This window comes from Myxine glutinosa, chromosome 11 (genome assembly GCF_964187855.1).
Source record: "Myxine glutinosa chromosome 11, kmMyxGlut1.1, whole genome shotgun sequence".
In the NCBI taxonomy this organism is placed as follows: Eukaryota; Metazoa; Chordata; class Myxini; order Myxiniformes; family Myxinidae; genus Myxine; species Myxine glutinosa.
The window spans coordinates 32,474,080-32,492,521 of NC_136271.1; the positions used below are offsets into that span (position 1 = coordinate 32,474,080).

Sequence of the window (18,442 nt, forward strand, 5' to 3'; positions counted from 1 at the left end):
AACCATGAAAACATGGGTCTAAACACTTCATTTGCTATGATTGGATGCTTAGCTGCAAAGTTAGTGGAAATTCTGTATTTTTTTCAATGGCAGCAGCTAATTTGCATATTATACAAATTTGATGCCTTTCCACCAAATATATTTTGGTATACTTTTAGTATGGTGATAATGGGGACATTTCAGAAATGCATAGCAGTGAAAAAGATTCTGTTGAAATTAGTGGTGGGTTGAGCCATAAAATTTGTTAGATTGACTGGACTACTTGGTTATTGGTGTTGTCTTAATGTTAGGCCAAAGCCGGAGAAATGTAAGATCATGCAATATCCTTTCTTCAGAATGGCCCACCGCAAATAATGTCATTGATAACATCCCTCTGCAAAGAGTTCAATCATCCACTCTTTTTGGTGTTATAATCCAATCTTATCTGAAGTGGAAGAGTCAGGTCAAGCAGATGGTATCTCCTGCTACACGAGGACTCTACGTTCTTTGAAGAAATTTGGTGCGAGTGCCTCTGATCTTGTTGACATATATAAAGTGTACATCTGCCCTTTGCTGGAGTTTGGTGGGTCCATGTGGGGTTCTGACATCATCACAAGGGCTCAGAATGATGACATTGAACGACTAGAAGTGTGCACTCAGTTTTATTTCGTACACCCATCTATCCAGTCCTATGTGCAATAACTTAGCCATTTTGATATACAATTGTTGAGTGAACGCAGGAGTGAGCTTCCCTTGCATTTTGGACTTGGTCTACTAAAGTCTGATCGTCAGCGTGACATTCTTCTTTCTACACGAAAATCAGTGTATTGATATAATATTCAACTAAAAAATGCTCAAATTATTGACCAACCTCAGTGTAAGACTCAAACGTACAAAAAGTCGACAATTCCTTTTTTGACAAAATGCTTAATTGTTATGTAGGTTTATATATCAATTACATGCATAATATTTGTTTGAATTGTTTTCTTTAAGCCTGTGATTTTGGTCTTGCTTTTACATTTGTTTAAACATGATTGTTTTTTCTTCTTTTTTTATCCCATCTGAGTTGTATATTGAGTGTATATGTTATTAATGTTTGTGTAATATTGTAATTATTATTTTGTTTGTCTTGTTTATAATAATTGGAACCTGGTGTTGGCTTAGCGGTTAGGGTGCCAGCTTGGGATCCGAGGATCCTGGGTTCGCATCCGGTCATCGCTGAATTAACACCAGGGTGGTCGACTCAGCCTGTCATCCTTCCAAGATCAGCAAATTGAGTACCAGTTCACTGGTAATTCCCTGTGTGTTGCAAGAGGTGACTAACAGGATTGGCGACAGGAAGGGCATCTGGCTGTAAAACATTGCTTCAAAAAGGGGACCAAGGTGCCCAAAAAAGGCCAACCCCTGCTCTGCGGGGAAAATGGCCTCTAAAGGAGGTTCTTCTTGTTCATAATAATTATATTGTAATTTTCCTTGCTATTCTGATGTCAACCTTGTATCAATCAGTCTTCTGACTGTCTTTACCAAGTATGCTTTTATTAATAAACCAAAATCATTGATTGATACGATTTGTTTTGACATCGCACCTAAATTAACTACACCTAAAATTGCCTAAACCTAAAATTGCCCCCTCCCCCACCCCACCCCCCTCCCATATACAGCAATGATCGAAAATCAAATTAATATTAAACTAGAACGGCACTATGTAGAGAGCATACCTCCGCCAGGTGGACAGTTTATGTTTTGTATCCCAGAGTGAACCAGAAAATCACAATACAAAATCACATTTAATCAAAAATTCATCCGTCCACAACTTTTTGAGATATCCTGCTACATGTCATTTTTGGCCCTATCTCCAAATGGTGAAGAATCACTTTAAAATTCCACTAGCCGGATCCGGATTTTCAACAAAATGAATACATTCTTCCTTGTCACACACACAACCTGTCCACCAAGTTTCGTTCAAATCCGTCCATAACTTTTTGAGATATCCTGCTATATGTTGGTTTTAGCATGATCGCTCATTGGTGAAGAATCACTTTTAAAATTATAGTAGCCAGATCTGAATCCGGATCTTCACCAAAATGTAATCATTTCGTCCTTGTCACATATGCTACCTCTCTGCCAAATTTCGTCCGAATCTGTTTACAACTTTTTGAGATATCTTGTTCACAAACAAACAAACAACCAAAGACAGACAGACAGGGGTGAAAACATAACCTCCATCCACCTTTGGTGGTGAAGGTAAACATACATTTTTGGGTTACTTCAAAACTTTATCAAACTTTTTATAAACCCTAACCCTAACACCTTGGCCCTGCAAAAACGAACCCTATATCTAATGTGGAATAAAGAAAATATCATGTATAAAATTGAGAAAAATCGAACCAGCTGAATATAAATTCATATCTCCACCTGTCAATGTTTTTTCTGTTTAAATGTTAATGTCACATCGATCAGATATAAATATACCATTTCTTTTGTTAGGTTCTACTTACAATTATAACATTATATATTGATGCTTTTCATGGAGGTAAATGTAGTTTGAGAATCAGAAAAATCGTATCGAATTTTTTTGGAAGAGGGAAGAGAACATAAGGGGAGGGGAGTGGGTGCTTTTGGATACAAATACCTAGGATCAGGGAAGAGCATGATGACAGAGAGGTATTTATAGAGGACATTTTAAAGAAAGCTGTTACATGTGACGTCATTAAAATATTTGCGCTTACAACAGCAATTGAAACCAAGTTGCCAAGCATGGAGCACAACTATTCCGACGTTAGCAAAAAGAGTGAGAGAACGGTGAACCTGTTTTTTATTGAATTCCACAGAAAACAAATGTGCTTTAAAGTAAAGCATTACCATCATCCTGCTGTCAAACTAGCCTTTGCTTCAACTTTACCATAATTTTGTGTGGACTTTAAAGATCTGCAATATGGTATGATATGGCTGGAAAAACGCAAACAATTTGCCAGTCAAATGCAGCTGTTAGGTCATCTTAAAGATGAAGCAGATGGCCAAACAACAAAGACAAGTACATGATTGCAATGGCTCTTGCATGCAGCATTGTACTGCATTGCAAGGCATGTAGCATGCTGCAGACCAATTTCCCTTTGCACACTCACTAAATCAGTGGTCCAGTGCTACGCTAGGGAAAACACCTGAGTTTGAATCCCGACGAGTCAGGATCTTTTCCCCCCAACATACTCGGTTGCGTAATGGTGAGAGCATCTTTTTTTAACATTAAAGGCTTCAGTCACAGACTGTATCATCCTCATTGAGGCCAGGTCTTAAATGAAACAAAAAACTAACTGAAGAAATATAGAAGTGAAGATAAGGAAAAATATTGCATGCATTCTTGAGAAACTGGAAAACCTGCCTCTTGAAAATGGGTAGGTTGTAACTGTTAGGAAAGACATGAGAAGCTAAATAATTCCAGAGCGTAGCAGTGAATGGAAAGAAACAAACATCATAATGTCACATTGACCGACTTGACGACTGACTCCTGACTCCTGCTCCTGACTGAGCATGCAATTTTCCCACACATATGATTGCCACTCTCTTTCCGTCAATGCTTCCGGGGCACTCGCTGCCAACCATAGCAGCACCAACGGCCTGAACATGAGAGGTCTCCCTCCAATTGGGGGACAAATCCATGTCCTCTATTATAAACACCACTGGGGCGTTGTGAAGCAATTAGATCAATGAAGCGGATTTAAACAATTAAATTCATATATGTGGGAAAATATTCCCAGACCAGGAATCAAACCAAGGTCCTCTGGAAAACCTTGAAATTGAATGCTCAGTCAGGGTCGCCCAGATAGCAGAGCACTGCTACGGTTTTCCAGAGGACCTGGGTTCGATTCCTGGTCTGTAGGGGTAGGGAAGAAATACCATAGTGGAGGTAGGATAGTTTCGGTTTTAGCATGGACCATAGACGCGAAGAAGAAGAATCTCGATGTAATAAGAGTAGTAAGAGTATTTGCATGTCGCCATAAGGGGCGTGGTTTTGTGTTAACTAGATAGGGCTTAATGATAATTCCCTGTATGTAATCGCCTCCTGTGATTTTTCCCAAATGATTTTACATTCACTCGGCCAGCCATGAAATCAGCTCCATTAACTCACAACAACTGATATGTTGCCAACGTCATACGAACATTCTCGAGAGACCATGCCCCGAGCGTCGTCATTGTTCGAGGAGCCATGGAATGATCTAATAGCGCTCGGCGATAGGTCAGGGGGTGACGTCAGAGGTCAAGCATTAGTCAGAGAAGAAGCTTGGAGAGGCTTTAAGTAAGAGGAAGAAGAAGCTCGCTCGCTCTCTCTCTCTCTCTCTCTCTCTCGTGAGGCGAACGGCTACGTTTTCGTGCCCGGGTGTGCTGTGGAGTGAATTTCAGAGCCTTTGTGGACCTTTGGTGCTATCAAGGAAGAGATGGTTGCGGCCGCCGAAGAGGAGCAATAAAGCGACGGTTCGGGGAGCTCGTAGCGTCTTGGGCGGAGTGGAGAGCGAAAGGAGACCGCATGCAGGGATTGCCACACGTTCGTGGCGCGGCGAAAGAGCGACTCGGCGCCATCGTGATCCCGTTGATGCTCGGACCATTCGCTGACCAAAGGGACCCGCTCAACGACCACCAGGCGCCCAAACATCCTCAAAGCTGAATGCCGGCCGATTATAAGCACATTTTATATTCTTTATCTTTCCCTGTGTATGCATTTGAGTCTGTGCAGAGGATCCTCACCGTAGAGAATTATAGTTTTACCCCAGCCTTCATTTCAATTGGTTTACAATCATTTTCATTAAACCCATTATTTGTTGCATTTCCTTCGTCTTGTCGTCTCTGCGTTTGTGGGGATTGGATAACCCACGTGTGTGGCTCGTCCCAGGTAAGGACCTCGTGACTTTCGGTCCCACGCGCGCCATAAAAAATACCGCCAAGTTTTGAACTGCTGCCGCGGAGTTAACTGTTCGGCTATCCGTCCAAGGTTGGTTTTCATCGGCCACGGACATGACAATATATATAAATATATACATTTTTAATATATATATATATATGTGTGTATCTATGTGTATATATATATATATATATATATATATATATATATATATATATATACACATATACAGTGCCTATAGAAAGTCTAAATCCCCTTTCAAATTTCACCTTTTGTTGCCTTATAGCCTTGAATTAAATCGCATTGAACCAGATTTTTTTTTCCATTTTTATTTACACATCGTAACCCACAACCTCCAAGTGAAAAACAAATTTCACAAATTTCAGAAAATTAATAGAAATACAAAACTAGATTATCTTGGTTGGATAAGTGTCCAACCCCTCCCCCCCCCCTCCCCCCCCCCCCCCCTTTGACAGCAATTGCAGCTGTGAGTACGTTAGGATAGGTCTCCACCAACTTTGCACACCTTAATTGGGCAACATTTCCCCATTCTTCTGTACAAAACTGTTCAAGCTCAGTCAAATTGTGTTGGGAGCATTGATGGACAGCAATCTTCAAGTCATGCCATAGATTTTTGATTGGATTTCAGTCGGGGCTCTGACTAGGCCACTCAAGGACATTTATATTTTTGTTCCTTAGCCACTCCAGTGTAACTTTGGCTGTGTGCTTTGGGTCGTTGTCATGCTGAAAGGTGAACTTCCGTCCCAATTTCAGCTTTCTTCCATCGGGCAGCTGGTTTTCCTTAAGGATTTTTCTGTATTTGGCTCCACCCATTTTCCCTTCTATCCTGACAAGTGCCCCAGTCCCTGCGGATGAGAAACATCCCCATAACATGATGCTGCCATCACCATGCTTCACAGAAGGGATGGTGTTCTTTGGGTGATGTGCTATGGTGGGTTTGTGCCAAATGTAACGTTTTGCATTTAGGCCAAAATGTTACATCTCGATTTCATCAGACCATATTTAGCCACATGGCTTCAGAATCTCCGAAGTGGTTTTTGCATACCTCAACATGGGCTTTTTTGAGTAATGGCTTCATTCTTGCCACCCTACTGCACAGGCCAGACTTGTGGAATTCTTGGGATATTGTGGTCACATGTGCACAGTGACCAATCTTTGCAATCAAGGACTGTAGCTCTTTCAAAGTTGTCATTGGCCTCTTAGTGGCCTCTCTGATCAGTCTCCTCCTTGCTTGGTCATCCAGTTTGGAGGGATGGCCTGATCTAGGCAGAGTCATGGTAGTACCATACATACGTCTTCTACTTCTTAATGATTGTCTTGACTGCGCTCCAAGGGACATTTCAAGGCCTTTGAAAAATGTTTATACCCATCCCCAGATCTGTGCCTTTCCACAAATTTATTCCGGAGATCTTTTGAAAGTTCCTTGGTGCTCATAGTTGAGCATTTGCTGTGAAATGTACTACCCAGCAGAGGAAACCTACAAGAACAAATGATTTTATTCTGGAAAAAAAACAAAAAAAAACGGAATATATAAAACCTACAGGATTTATTCTGAATGTAACAGTGGCGGCCAATCAACCTGCTGTGTGATTCTGAAGGTAATTGCATACACCTCAGCTAAATTTACAATTGCTATTATAAGGAGGGTGGGTGGAAGGGGCATGGACACATATCCAACCAAGATATTCTCGCTTTGTATTTTTATTTACTTTTCTGAAAGTTATTGAATATGTTTTTCCACTCGAAATTTGCATGTTTGTATATATATGTATATATATATACATATATATATATGTATATATATACATATATATATATATGTGTATATACATATATATACATATATATATGTATATATATGTATATATATATACATATATATACAAACATGCAAATTTCGAGTGGAAAAACATATTCAATAACTTGCAGAAAAGTAAATAAAAATACAAAGCGAGAATATCTTGGTTGGATGTGTCCATGCCCCTATATGTGTATGTGTGTGTGTATATATATATATATATATATATATATATATATATATATATATATATAAATATATATATATATATATATATATATATATATATAGACTTGGCATTTAATATGGAATATATATATTTTTTCTTGACTTGGGTTTACTTTCTTAACTCAGTATATCAATCTAGTGAGTTTCTTTTACACTTCGGTGATTTATTTGTTAAAAGAACCATGTCACTGATTGTCTGTCGCAGCAAGAAGTCAACAACAGGATTATATCACAGGTGGCGTGGCAAAATGTACGGACAGGTGCATTTGATGATTGGCTTCACAGTCGGGTATACAAGGGCTGTTGCGTTCTGTATTAGTGGAAAACAACTGCTGCACGTCTACAAAGGTTATTGCCGCTTCCTCTGGAGATGGTCCGTCAACTCGACATTGCTGTTTGTCATGGAGTGGTGGCTTTACGAAATTACGGCATGAAACAGCGTGCTATTGCTCGGCAGTATGACATCACTCAAGGTCAGGTGTCAAAGATCCTGAAACGAAATGCTCAGAGAGGTGTCCCTACTCCAATACCGAGGCCAGGACGTCCCCGCAGAACCACAAGGAGGGATGATCGCCAGATGCACCGGTTAGTCCGCAATAGCCGTACCAAGTCAGCTAATCGGCTTAGGGCTGAGTGGCAGCAACTGACAAATGTGCCTGTATCCAGAAGGCTAGTCAACCAACGACTGGTTCAAGCAGGCTATCGTGCCAGGTGTCCCTGAGTCCCTGAGACTGAGCCTGAGACGTGTCCCTGAGAAAGCCACGCCTGACCAGACAACACCGCCAGCGCCAATTGCAGTGGGCCAGAGAGCACCGTCAATGGCAGCCAGGACACTGGAATCACGTGATCTTCAGTGACAAGTCTAGATTTCTGGTCTATCCGTATCGTCATGATGGCCGCGTCCGAGTGCGCAGACAAGTGCATGAAGCCTACAACTAAGATTGTATAGTGCCAAGAGTCCAAGCTGGAGGTGGTGGGGTGACCGTTTGGGCTGCTTTTCATGCAGGGAGCAAAACTGACCTGGTTGTTCTGAATGGAAACCTGAACCAGTTCAAGTACAGGGCCATTCTGGAAGAAACATTGCTTCCATTTGCTCGTGCAGCCTTTCGAGGAAACTTTGTCTTCCAAGATGACAATGCACGGCCTAATCATGCTCGCATGAGCCAACACTTCCTTGCTGACCGTGGTGTAGAGCATATGGAGTGGCCTGCCTGTCCCCGGATATGAATCCGATAGAGAACTTGTGGGCAGAATTAACGCGTCAAATCGACCACTTGGACCAGCAGCCGACCTCTGTGCATGAATTGCAGCAGGCTATTGTCACTGTATTGCAAGCGATTCCTGTCCAAACCTTGGCAAATCTCGTGAACAGCATGCCTCAACGTGTACGTGCTCTCCTGAATGCTCGTGGGGGTTACACGAAGTACTGAACTGTAATTTTACTGTCCGTAATCCCAATCGTAATTTAACTTTTGTTTTTGTTAAAAAAAATTTTGGCTAATGTGCAAAATAAAGAGATACTTCTGGAAAACGTACAGAAGTTTAACACAGTACTGTCCATGAATTGAGTTCGATATCAGTTTACATCACTTTCAAGGATCAATTTATTTGTTTTGAAATGTCAAATGTGGTTTTTGTTTCTTTTAAAGGTCACATTAACAAAATCTCGAATAATTTCAACATAATTCCAATGAACTTTTGGTTCTAAGACATCTTGAAAAGTAAGTTCACCCCCACAAAAAAAATGTTCCATATTAAATGCCAAGTCTGTATATATATATATATATATATATATATACACACAGTCACATGAAAAAGTAAGTACACCCCATGTAAAGTTTTGACTTTTTCAACATATTTCAACATACAGCTATTTGATCTTCATTTCAACAATATTGATAGATAAAGGTGATATAATATAACTAATATCATGAAACATTTACATTTTGTAGTCCATTGTATAATTTAAATAAGCATAAATGCAAATTTTGCATGTGGAAAAAGTAAGTACACCCTTGGCTCTAATAGGTGGTAATGCCCCCTTTGGCAGAAACAACCTCAAGTACGCGTTTCTTATAACTGTCTACCAGTCTCTGACATCGATTGGGAGAAATTTTTGCACACTCCTCCATGCAGAATTCTTTCAGCTGTGCGATGTTTGAGGGGTTTCTTGCATGCACAGCTCGTTTCAAATCCCCCCCACAGCATCTCGATGCGATTTCGATCCGGGCTTTGACTTGGCCATTCCAGAACCCTCCATTTCTTTCTTTTCAGCCATTCCTTGGTGGATTTACTGGTATGTTTAGGGTCATTGTCATGTTGCAAGGTCCACCTTCGGTTGAGCTTCAACTTTCCGACAGATGGCCTCACATTATCCTCAAGCACCCTCTGGTACAATGAAGAATTCATAGTGGATTCTATGATGGTGAACTGCCCAGGCCCTGATGCAGCAAAGCTGCCCCAAACCATAATATTTCCACCACCATGCTTTACAGTTGGTATCAGGTTCTTGTGGTCAAATGCTGTCTTTGGTTTTCGCCAAACATGTCTTCTGGTACTGTGGCCAAATAGCTCCACCGTTGACTCATCTGTCCAGAGCACATTGTTCCAGAAGTGCTGGTCTTTGCCTAGGTGTTCATTGGCATACTTTAGTCTTGCCCTGATGTTCTTTCTGGACAGCAAAGGTTTCCTCCTGGCACACCTCCCATGTCGATCAAATTTGTGCAGCCTCTTTCTAATTGTAGACTCGTACACTTTGACATCAACAGTGGCAAAAGCTACCTGTAGGTCCCGTGATGACATTCTGGGGTTCTTAGAGACTTATTTCAGCATCTTGCGGTCTGCTGTCGGGCTAAACTTGCTGGGGCGGCCTGGCCTGAACAAGTTGGCAGTTGTTTGGAATCTTCTCCACTTGTAGATGATCTTCCGGACAGTCGAATGATTGATTTCAAATTATTTGGAGATCTTTTTAAATCCCTTCCCAGACTCATAGGCATCTATAACCTTTCTGAAGGCCTCAGAGAGCTCTTTTGATATAGGCATGGTGACGCCGCACACTTCAACAACAAAGAGCAAACCAAACTAAATGTCTGACGTTTAAATAAGACAGGTTCCTCCAAGATCCTCTCTAACGATGTTCAAATCATTTGCACCTGAGCTGGTGCACCTGATTCTAATTTTAGGTATTTGAAGTAGTGATAAATGTAGGGGTGTACTTACTTTTTCCACATGTGAAATTTGCATTTATGTTTATTTAAATTATACAATGGACTACAAAATGTAAAAGTTTCATGATATTTGTTATATTATATCACCTTTATCTATCAATATTGTTGAAAGGAAGATCAAATAGCTGTATGTTGAAATAGTCAAAATTTTACATGGGGTGTACTTACTTTTTCACGTCACTATATATATATATATATATATATATATATATATATATATATATATATATATATATATATATATATATATATATATACAGTGGTACCTCGGCTTACGAGTTTAATCCGTTCCGTGACGGAGCTCGTAAGCCAAATCGCTCGTAAGTCAAAGCAAATTTTCCCATTCAAATGCATTGAAATGCTATTAATCCGTTCCAGCCTCAAAAAAAAAACACCAATTTTTTTTGTTAGGTGCTTTTAAATAACAAAAATGTACTTTATAAATAACAAATAATGTATAAACAAGCACGACCTCGTATATACTGTACATAATACAAGAGAATGTAAAGAAATAAACTGGTTTTATTAAGCAGAGGAGAAGAGCATGCCAGGTGAGGTGTGCGTGTTGTCGACTTGGCGAGGCAGTACGATCGTACTCCTTCTACGATATGTACGATTTTGAAGCAGAAGGAGTCCATAAAGGCTATAACGCCAGCCAAGGGCGTTACGATTATTTCAAAGCTCCGGACCTCTATCCATGAAGATATGGAGAAGTTGTTGTTTGTGTGGTTGAAGGAGAAGCAGCTCGCAGGAGATACCGTGACCGAGAGCATCATGTGTTTGAAAAGATTGAAACTCGGATATCGAGCACGGACCACGAGGTGTTTTTTCTTTTTTCTTAATCTCGGTTTCAGTGAACTTTTGCTCTGTGCTCACGTGTACTGTACCTGTACCTGTAATGGTACGTCAGAGGATGGCACCTGTTGTCATCATATTAAGTGCAAGATGTTCTGCATCGTAAGTTGGTACACCGTGGTCTTTCGGCGGTGTTTAAGCCGGCCGTCTTGGCTTCTGTCACCATTGGCATTGAGTCTTTCGATGTAGGTAGGTCGTTGTGTGCCGGTGCCTTGGCCGAATTCCTTCATTGCTGCATTGTTAGCTCACCTGGTTTTTTATACCACATCTTTGGTTATCGGACCAGCGAATGACGTCATCTCCAAAGTATGGCTTATTCTCACTTGTCTTGGACGATCTTCTACTTCTAGCCTTCCACCGTGCATTTGGTGTCCACTGTACTTACTGTACAGTGCCTGGTAAAATTGATGTAATGGGTTTTTGACCGTCAACGCCATGAACCGTCATGAACCGTCATGAACCGTCAACGCCATGAACCGCTAACACTCAAAAGCCCATTTATCGCGCCTTATAAAGCAAAACGCAAACCGAAAGCCATGCCTCTCAAGCGAGGCGTGCTTCCGTGGTCACGTGATCCACAGGTGTAGCTCATTATACCCGCACGCGCGACACGCTTTGGCGGTCACGTGACCAGCCACTCTGGAGGCGGGGATCCCCGCCGATGACGTCACCGGCTGGAGCAAGGAGATTCCTCGCTCATGTATTTCGACGATTGCGTGTTTTATATCCAAGCAGAGATGCTTTCACGGCAAGATAACCACGTGACCGGAACCGGAAGCCACAACCGGAAAATTCAAAAAAATAAATTTTTTGAGCTCGTACATCGGATCTCGGCTCGTATCCCAAAGCAACAAACCGCCCGAGCGACGGCTCGTATCCCGAAAAACTCGTACGTTGGGGCACTCGTAAGCCGAGGTACCACTGTATAACATATATATATATATATATATATATAACATATATATATATATAACATATATATATATATAACATATATATATATATAACATATATATATATATATACACACACACACACACATATGCATGGGATTTTGAACGCACCAGTAAACCACCAGGAAGGAAGGGGCTGAGAGGTCACCTCATCTGCCCGTAATTTGCGTGCGGTTTGGTGGTTTGAGAACCACACGGCTGTAGAGAATCTGCAAACGGGAGTAAGCCGAGCGGAGCTTTTCGGCGGCTCTCTTTTAACTGGTGCCTTAAATGCACCCAGGTTTATCGTGCCAAATAATTAATGCATTTTGGAGTCACCCCCACCCCACCGCCCCCCAAATGGCCAAAAAACAGGTCATCATTAACAATGTTTATTGTCAAGAAGAAACAGGGTGGGGCAGAAAAAAATAAAAAATAAAAAGATTACATGGCCACAAGCGGCGAAACAAACTAACTCTTCCACGAGCCTTAACTTTGTATACAAAACAAATGAACAAAATGAATGTTAAAGCAATTATCTCATTGCACCCCAATATCGACTTAATTAGTTACCCATATCACATTCAAATGGGGAAACACGCAGCGCACCAGGAGGTCGATGAAATAGATTGGAAAGATTGGTGGAAACTGTCCACACGCAACTGTGCGGAACCATGAAGATGTGTAAGGTCACAAAGCAAATGCGACCCCACAAAAGTGATATTCTCCAAATCGTGACATTATCCACACCAGAACACTATATTATTCACACCACAGCCACTACGGAATATTCACATAGCGCAGGATCTCTACACACCCGGTGTTCTCCACTGCACCATCTCCACAGCCACTGCGGGATATTCTCCCAGCACCAGATCTACACACAGCAGTGTTCTCTACCACGCGATCTCCACACAGTAGCACTGCGTCATCTCTGGCGCTCTTTCTTCTTCCGACGACTTACAAGGTCCCCACACTTGCGCCGATTGGCTGGGGAGACGAGTAATTTTCCGATCACGCACCGGGCTTGCTACTGGTGCGTGATGGAGGGCCTTATCTGATCATGCCGCAACCCTTCGTACAGTTTTGCCCATGCTGTGAGGAGAATGAAAAAAATAACAGAGATTGTGCACAGGAAACATTGCAGAGTGTAGGAAAGTCGTAAACAAAAACGCAAAAGTTAGAGCTTACTTCAAGCTTAAAGTGTCAACATATGCTGTGGAACACGATCAGAATAGCATGGCATTTGTTTACACTTGACTATGGGCTTTGTGTTTTATCTTCTTATAGTCCGGCCCCTGCTAGGCTCAACCTCGTTTTGGCATCTTAGGTTTTTTTTATTTTGGTGGATTTTGTTTTCCAAGACCACCAATTTGAAAAATAATTTTACTGGACTTCTGTCAGCATTGGGCAATTTGAGATAATTACCATAAAAAATGCTCACCAAAGTACCAAATTTCTTCTTGAACAAATATCCAAATAGTCTAAATATTGTCAGGCTGCTAAATATAGTATATTTCACTCAGGTCTTCACTATAGACAAGTTTAGGTCGCATAATTGATGCATTGTTTGAACCATGTGGCTAATTTGCATGAATTAAAATTTACAGCATGACTAATTTACAGCGATTTCATAGGTGGAAGATGGTCTACTGCAGATCGTGGTAGACAATTATGATGTAGATATAGCATCTCGGAATGGTAAATTGTCCTAAAAGACTGACCTGTTACCAGTGTTAACAGTGGTGTCTTGGGAAGCAAAATCCACTAAATAAAACCTCAAAGACCAAAAAAGGTTATGACCTGAAAACATGGTTTGGCTAAAAACATTAGTTTATCTAAAACATAAACAAAACAAACATTAGATTGTCTGATTTGGTTAAGATAAAAATCACGTCTGAAAAAAAAAAATCTCATCAAATAGAATACAAATTATCTTTTTGAAATAAATAATTTGCACTGTGTTGCCGTTCATTACCACTGCCACCGAAGGTAAACGGGCATTATGTTTTCATCCGTTTGTCTATGTGTGTGAGCAGGATATCCCAAAAAGTTATGTACAGATTCGGATTAAACTTGGTGGACAGTTTGGGTATGTGCCAAGGACAAATTGAATATATTTTGTTAAAGAACTGGATAATAAAATTTTAGAAGTGATTCTTCAAAATCGAGCGATAGGGCCAAAAACAGTACATATCATGACATTTCAAAACGTTGTGGACGAGTTATGACAAAACCTGGTGGATGAGTTGGGTAAGTGACAAGAACAAGTGGATTATATTTTGGTTAGGGTCTGGTTGCAGATCAGGCCTATCCATGGGATACAAAACGTAAACTATTCACCTTGGCGAAGGTATACGCTCTTCAGAGTGCCATTCTAGTTGTGGATGATAAAGGCCATAATCTATCCCTTCGAAAACGTTCATCACGCACTACCCATTTGCATTGAATTAATATAATTAATGTGAAGCATTAAATTGGTCATTCTCAACGAAAAACAACTTCCACACGGACGATACCATCTCAGGAACTTTTCCACAAGCCTGATGTCTAGATCTGTTTGAATTTCGCGCATATACCGAGGACTCTACTTCTGGAGTGATGCGGTCACCGCATCACATAATTGCATGCTCTCAGCCAATCAGCATAACGGATCGCCGTCCGGGTGTGAGGTGGTTATGGTTTAGCTTTCGATATCATTACCCTCGCCTGAGAGGGTATTGCATTTGAGACTGTTCGTCTGTTTGTTTCTCTGCACAGAATAAATATGATTTTCTCTGCAACCGTTGGTCCGATTGACAGGAAATTTTCACCATAGGTGCAACTACTCCACCTGCAGAATTTTTTAATGATAATTATGACGTCATCGGTCACGTGGTATGGGCGCCATCTTGGAAAAACCAAAAAACTTTGCACCTCTACATCTCCGAAAGCGCTGCATAGAAAAATGTGAGACATGGCTCATCTATCTATAATTCCAGTAATCTCTGTACGTTTGTACGTTTGTACGTCTGTACGTCTGTACGTCTGTACGTCTGTACGTTTGTCTGTGACCGCTGTTTCTCGACAACTACCGGTCCGATATACTTGAAACTTGCCAGGTATATTGCTGGGGACCCGAGGATGTGCCTTTTCAAGGTTTGAAATTAATCGGACAAGTACTTACCGAGCTATGGCGATTTAGCCGTTCGCCGTTCGCTTTGCCGTTGCGAATGGACCAAACCATTCATGTAAATAGAGGGGGGGGGGGTTCTGTGGTCGTTCGCTTTGGCTTTGCGAATGGACCAAACCATTCATGTAAATAGAGGGGGGGGTTCTGTGGTCGTTCGCTTTGGCTTTGCGAATGGACCAAACCATTCATGTAAATAGAGGGGGGGGGGTTCTGTGGTCGTTGCGAATGGACCAAACCATTGTTTTTTTTTTGCAGTTTTTTTTTTTTTTGCAGTTTTTTTTTTTTTGCAAGGAACGGGCACCCACGTACGGGCACGTCCTAGCTTATATATAGTACGGGCATGCCCTAGTTGTAAAGAACTCTCCATGGAGAATAAAATGTTAATGATGTCATTGGTGCCTCCATTATGACGTCATAATTCGACAAGTACAAAACTTCATCCGATCAAGATGAAATTTCTTGAGCATCATCTCGGGATAAATTTGTGGAGAAAAAAAATGATGTCATCGGTCGCGTGGTTCGGCCACCATATTTGTTTTAACACAAAAGCCTTAAAAAACACTGAAAGCACGTCCTAGCGAGGGTCTGCAATCACTGATTGCTCTTTCTAGTTTGTCAATGTTTTTCTGTTTTTCATTGAGTAAATGACTGAAAATTTGTGAAATGCGGTGTATTATTCACATGGAGGACTGGGCCAGGGGAGATGACAAACTGAAGGAATTTAACCAAAAAAGTTGGGATAGAGTGTGGAATTTTGCCCAAAAATGGATGGAAATTGTTGACTAGGGCCAACGATAATTCAAAGCGACAGTCGCACCAGTTCCAAGCATTAATGAAAGAAGGTAGGTTGGCTTATAAATTAATTACAATAAAGGTCACTCAATTCATCAACCAAAAACACGATTTTGATGAAACTTGGCCACAGGCTACATATCTGATGCCGAACGAAGGTGTCGTGAACTGCATCAAAATCTGCGCTCATTAAGGTTTTTGACCTCATACGAGGGTGGGGGCAGAGAGGTTTCACCCCCACTCCCCCAAAAAATAGGTATTTTCTCTTTTCTCCAAAGCTACACACGATTGTTGCGACAAAACTTGACAACAACCTTCATCACTCGTAATGTACCAATGTTGGCGGGTGTGGGTACCTCTCGCACCTGCCATGACACCTCAGCATAGGACTTCTGCGACTCATTGTGACTGACAACATCCTCAATTTCCCGACCTGGATCTCAGTCAATGGTACATCATCTCTTCTTGACTTGATTTCGACTAACTTCCCTGCAAATGTCTGCTGTTCTTCTTCTGCTCCAGTGGTTCATGGGATAAGATGCTTGTTAAAATGAACATCTCTCTGGCCATTCTCAGAGAGCCTCCTCAGCGTCGACGAGTTTGGCTTTTCACTCAGATCGACTGGCACGGTATTCAAGCAGCCATAAAACATCTGGACTGGTCTCCCATCTCTACTGCCTCTGACAGCAACTCAACCTGGGATTTTTTCCAAATAAATTTGCTCTCTCTCATGCACAGATGTATCCCATCTCGTCTTCAGTTGTCATACCCTTCCCCCTGTCCATGGTACACTGAATCTTGTGGTGAGGCAGTGCCCTGAAACAACTTGCCTTTGCCTCATGGAAGGCAAGTCCAACTGAAGGTAATTTCAGTTCCTTTCTAAAAGCTTGGAGTAAGTATATGTCTACCGTCAGGAGAGCCACGAAACTATATCTCTCTAATCTCAAGACTGAACTCTCAAACCTGTCTCCCTCCTCCAAATCCTGGTGGCGCCTGGTCAAATCTGTTCAAAAGAGATTTTTCCAACTACAGACAAATCAGCCTGCTCCCAATCTCCAGTAAGGTCATGGAATCTATCATCGCTTCTGATATTAAATCCTTCCTTTTCTCCAATGGCTTGATCTCGGATCATCAATTTGGATTCAGACCAGGCCACTCTACGCTGGACATGCTGCTTCTACTGTCTCAATAATGGATGGAGGTCCTCAACGCTAGCCAGGATATCAGAGCTGTCTCCCTCGACATATCACGTGCCTTCGACAAAATCTGGCACCATGCCCTGCTCTCCAAACTCTGCTCTTATGGTATCCAGGAAATCTCCACGCATGGCTTGCAGACTTCCTCTCCAGTCATAGTCAACATGTGGCCCTGAATGTAATTCTCTCATCTCCCCCTTCCTGTCCAGGCTGGAGTTCATCATGGCAGTGTTCTGGGCTGTGTGCTTTTTCTAATCTTCATCAATGATCTCTCCCACTCTGGAAAATCCTCTCCATCTCTTTGCTGATGACTCTACTCTCTGGCCGCTCCATATCTCAACCCTCAGAATGGCAGGCAGCAGCCTATTCACTCTCTGCCGACCTGGACAAAATCACAAACCAGTCAAACAAGTGGAACAGGTCTTTCAATCCTGGCAAATCCCCACACCCTCACTATGTCTCTCCGAAACGATAGTCTGGAAAACCCTCCCATCTACTTTCTCAACAATCCTCTTGAAGAAGTTCTGTCACTCAAGCTTTTGGGTCTCACTATCTGCCATGTTCTTTCCTGGGAAAACCACATTTCCAAGCTGGCCTCCAAAGCCAGTCGCCGACTGGCCATCCTCCGTCGTGCGAAATCCTTCCTTGGCACACCTCAACTCTTCACCACATACAAGGCTTTCATCCATAGCTCAATGGAATACTGCTCTCCCCTCTGGGCTGGTGCTCCTGCCTCACATCTAGCTCGGCTTCACGCTGATGAAACCAAAGCTTTCAGAATCATTGATATCTCCCGCGATTAAGCCGATTCTGGGGACCTTTCACTCGTTCACCACAGGCAGGTTGGTGGTCTTTCTGTCTTCTACTGACACCTCTCTGGCCTAGCTCCCCCAGCTCTCTCTGTACTCTGTCCCCCAAATATTCCTTCAGGACGCACAAGATCTCTTCTCATGAAACTGCCAAAATCAAGACTCTCTGCTTACCTTCACTCTTTCATTCCTCTTTTTTCCCCCCTCTGGAACAAACTCCCACACTCTCTTCAATCCCACTCCTCCCTCCTGGTCTTCAAAACAGCTGTTCACCACCATCTCTTATCTTCCCCTCTCGAAAACCTTGATCTTTTCTACCCCCGTCAATACATCCCAAATCCACCTTTTTTCAACTTCACCTCCAGACCCTGAAGAATTTGGGTACCACTTGAGATGTTGGCTTGAAAACTTGAAAATAATATAAAATATAAAATAAATAAATAATTTTTTTTTTAAATACCACTTCAAAACTTGGCTGAACAGTACAACCCTCATGCAGCCGATACTTTCTCCGATAGTGAAGAAGATGATTAGTATGA

General features: G+C 41.8%; 1 protein-coding gene across 1 annotated transcript in view; it reads right to left on the reverse strand.

Moving 5' to 3' along the window:
* Window positions 1-18,442, reverse strand: part of KMT2E (lysine methyltransferase 2E (inactive)) — a gene marked incomplete in the record, with an annotated part of 163,155 nt that overhangs the window by 125,464 nt on the left and 19,249 nt on the right.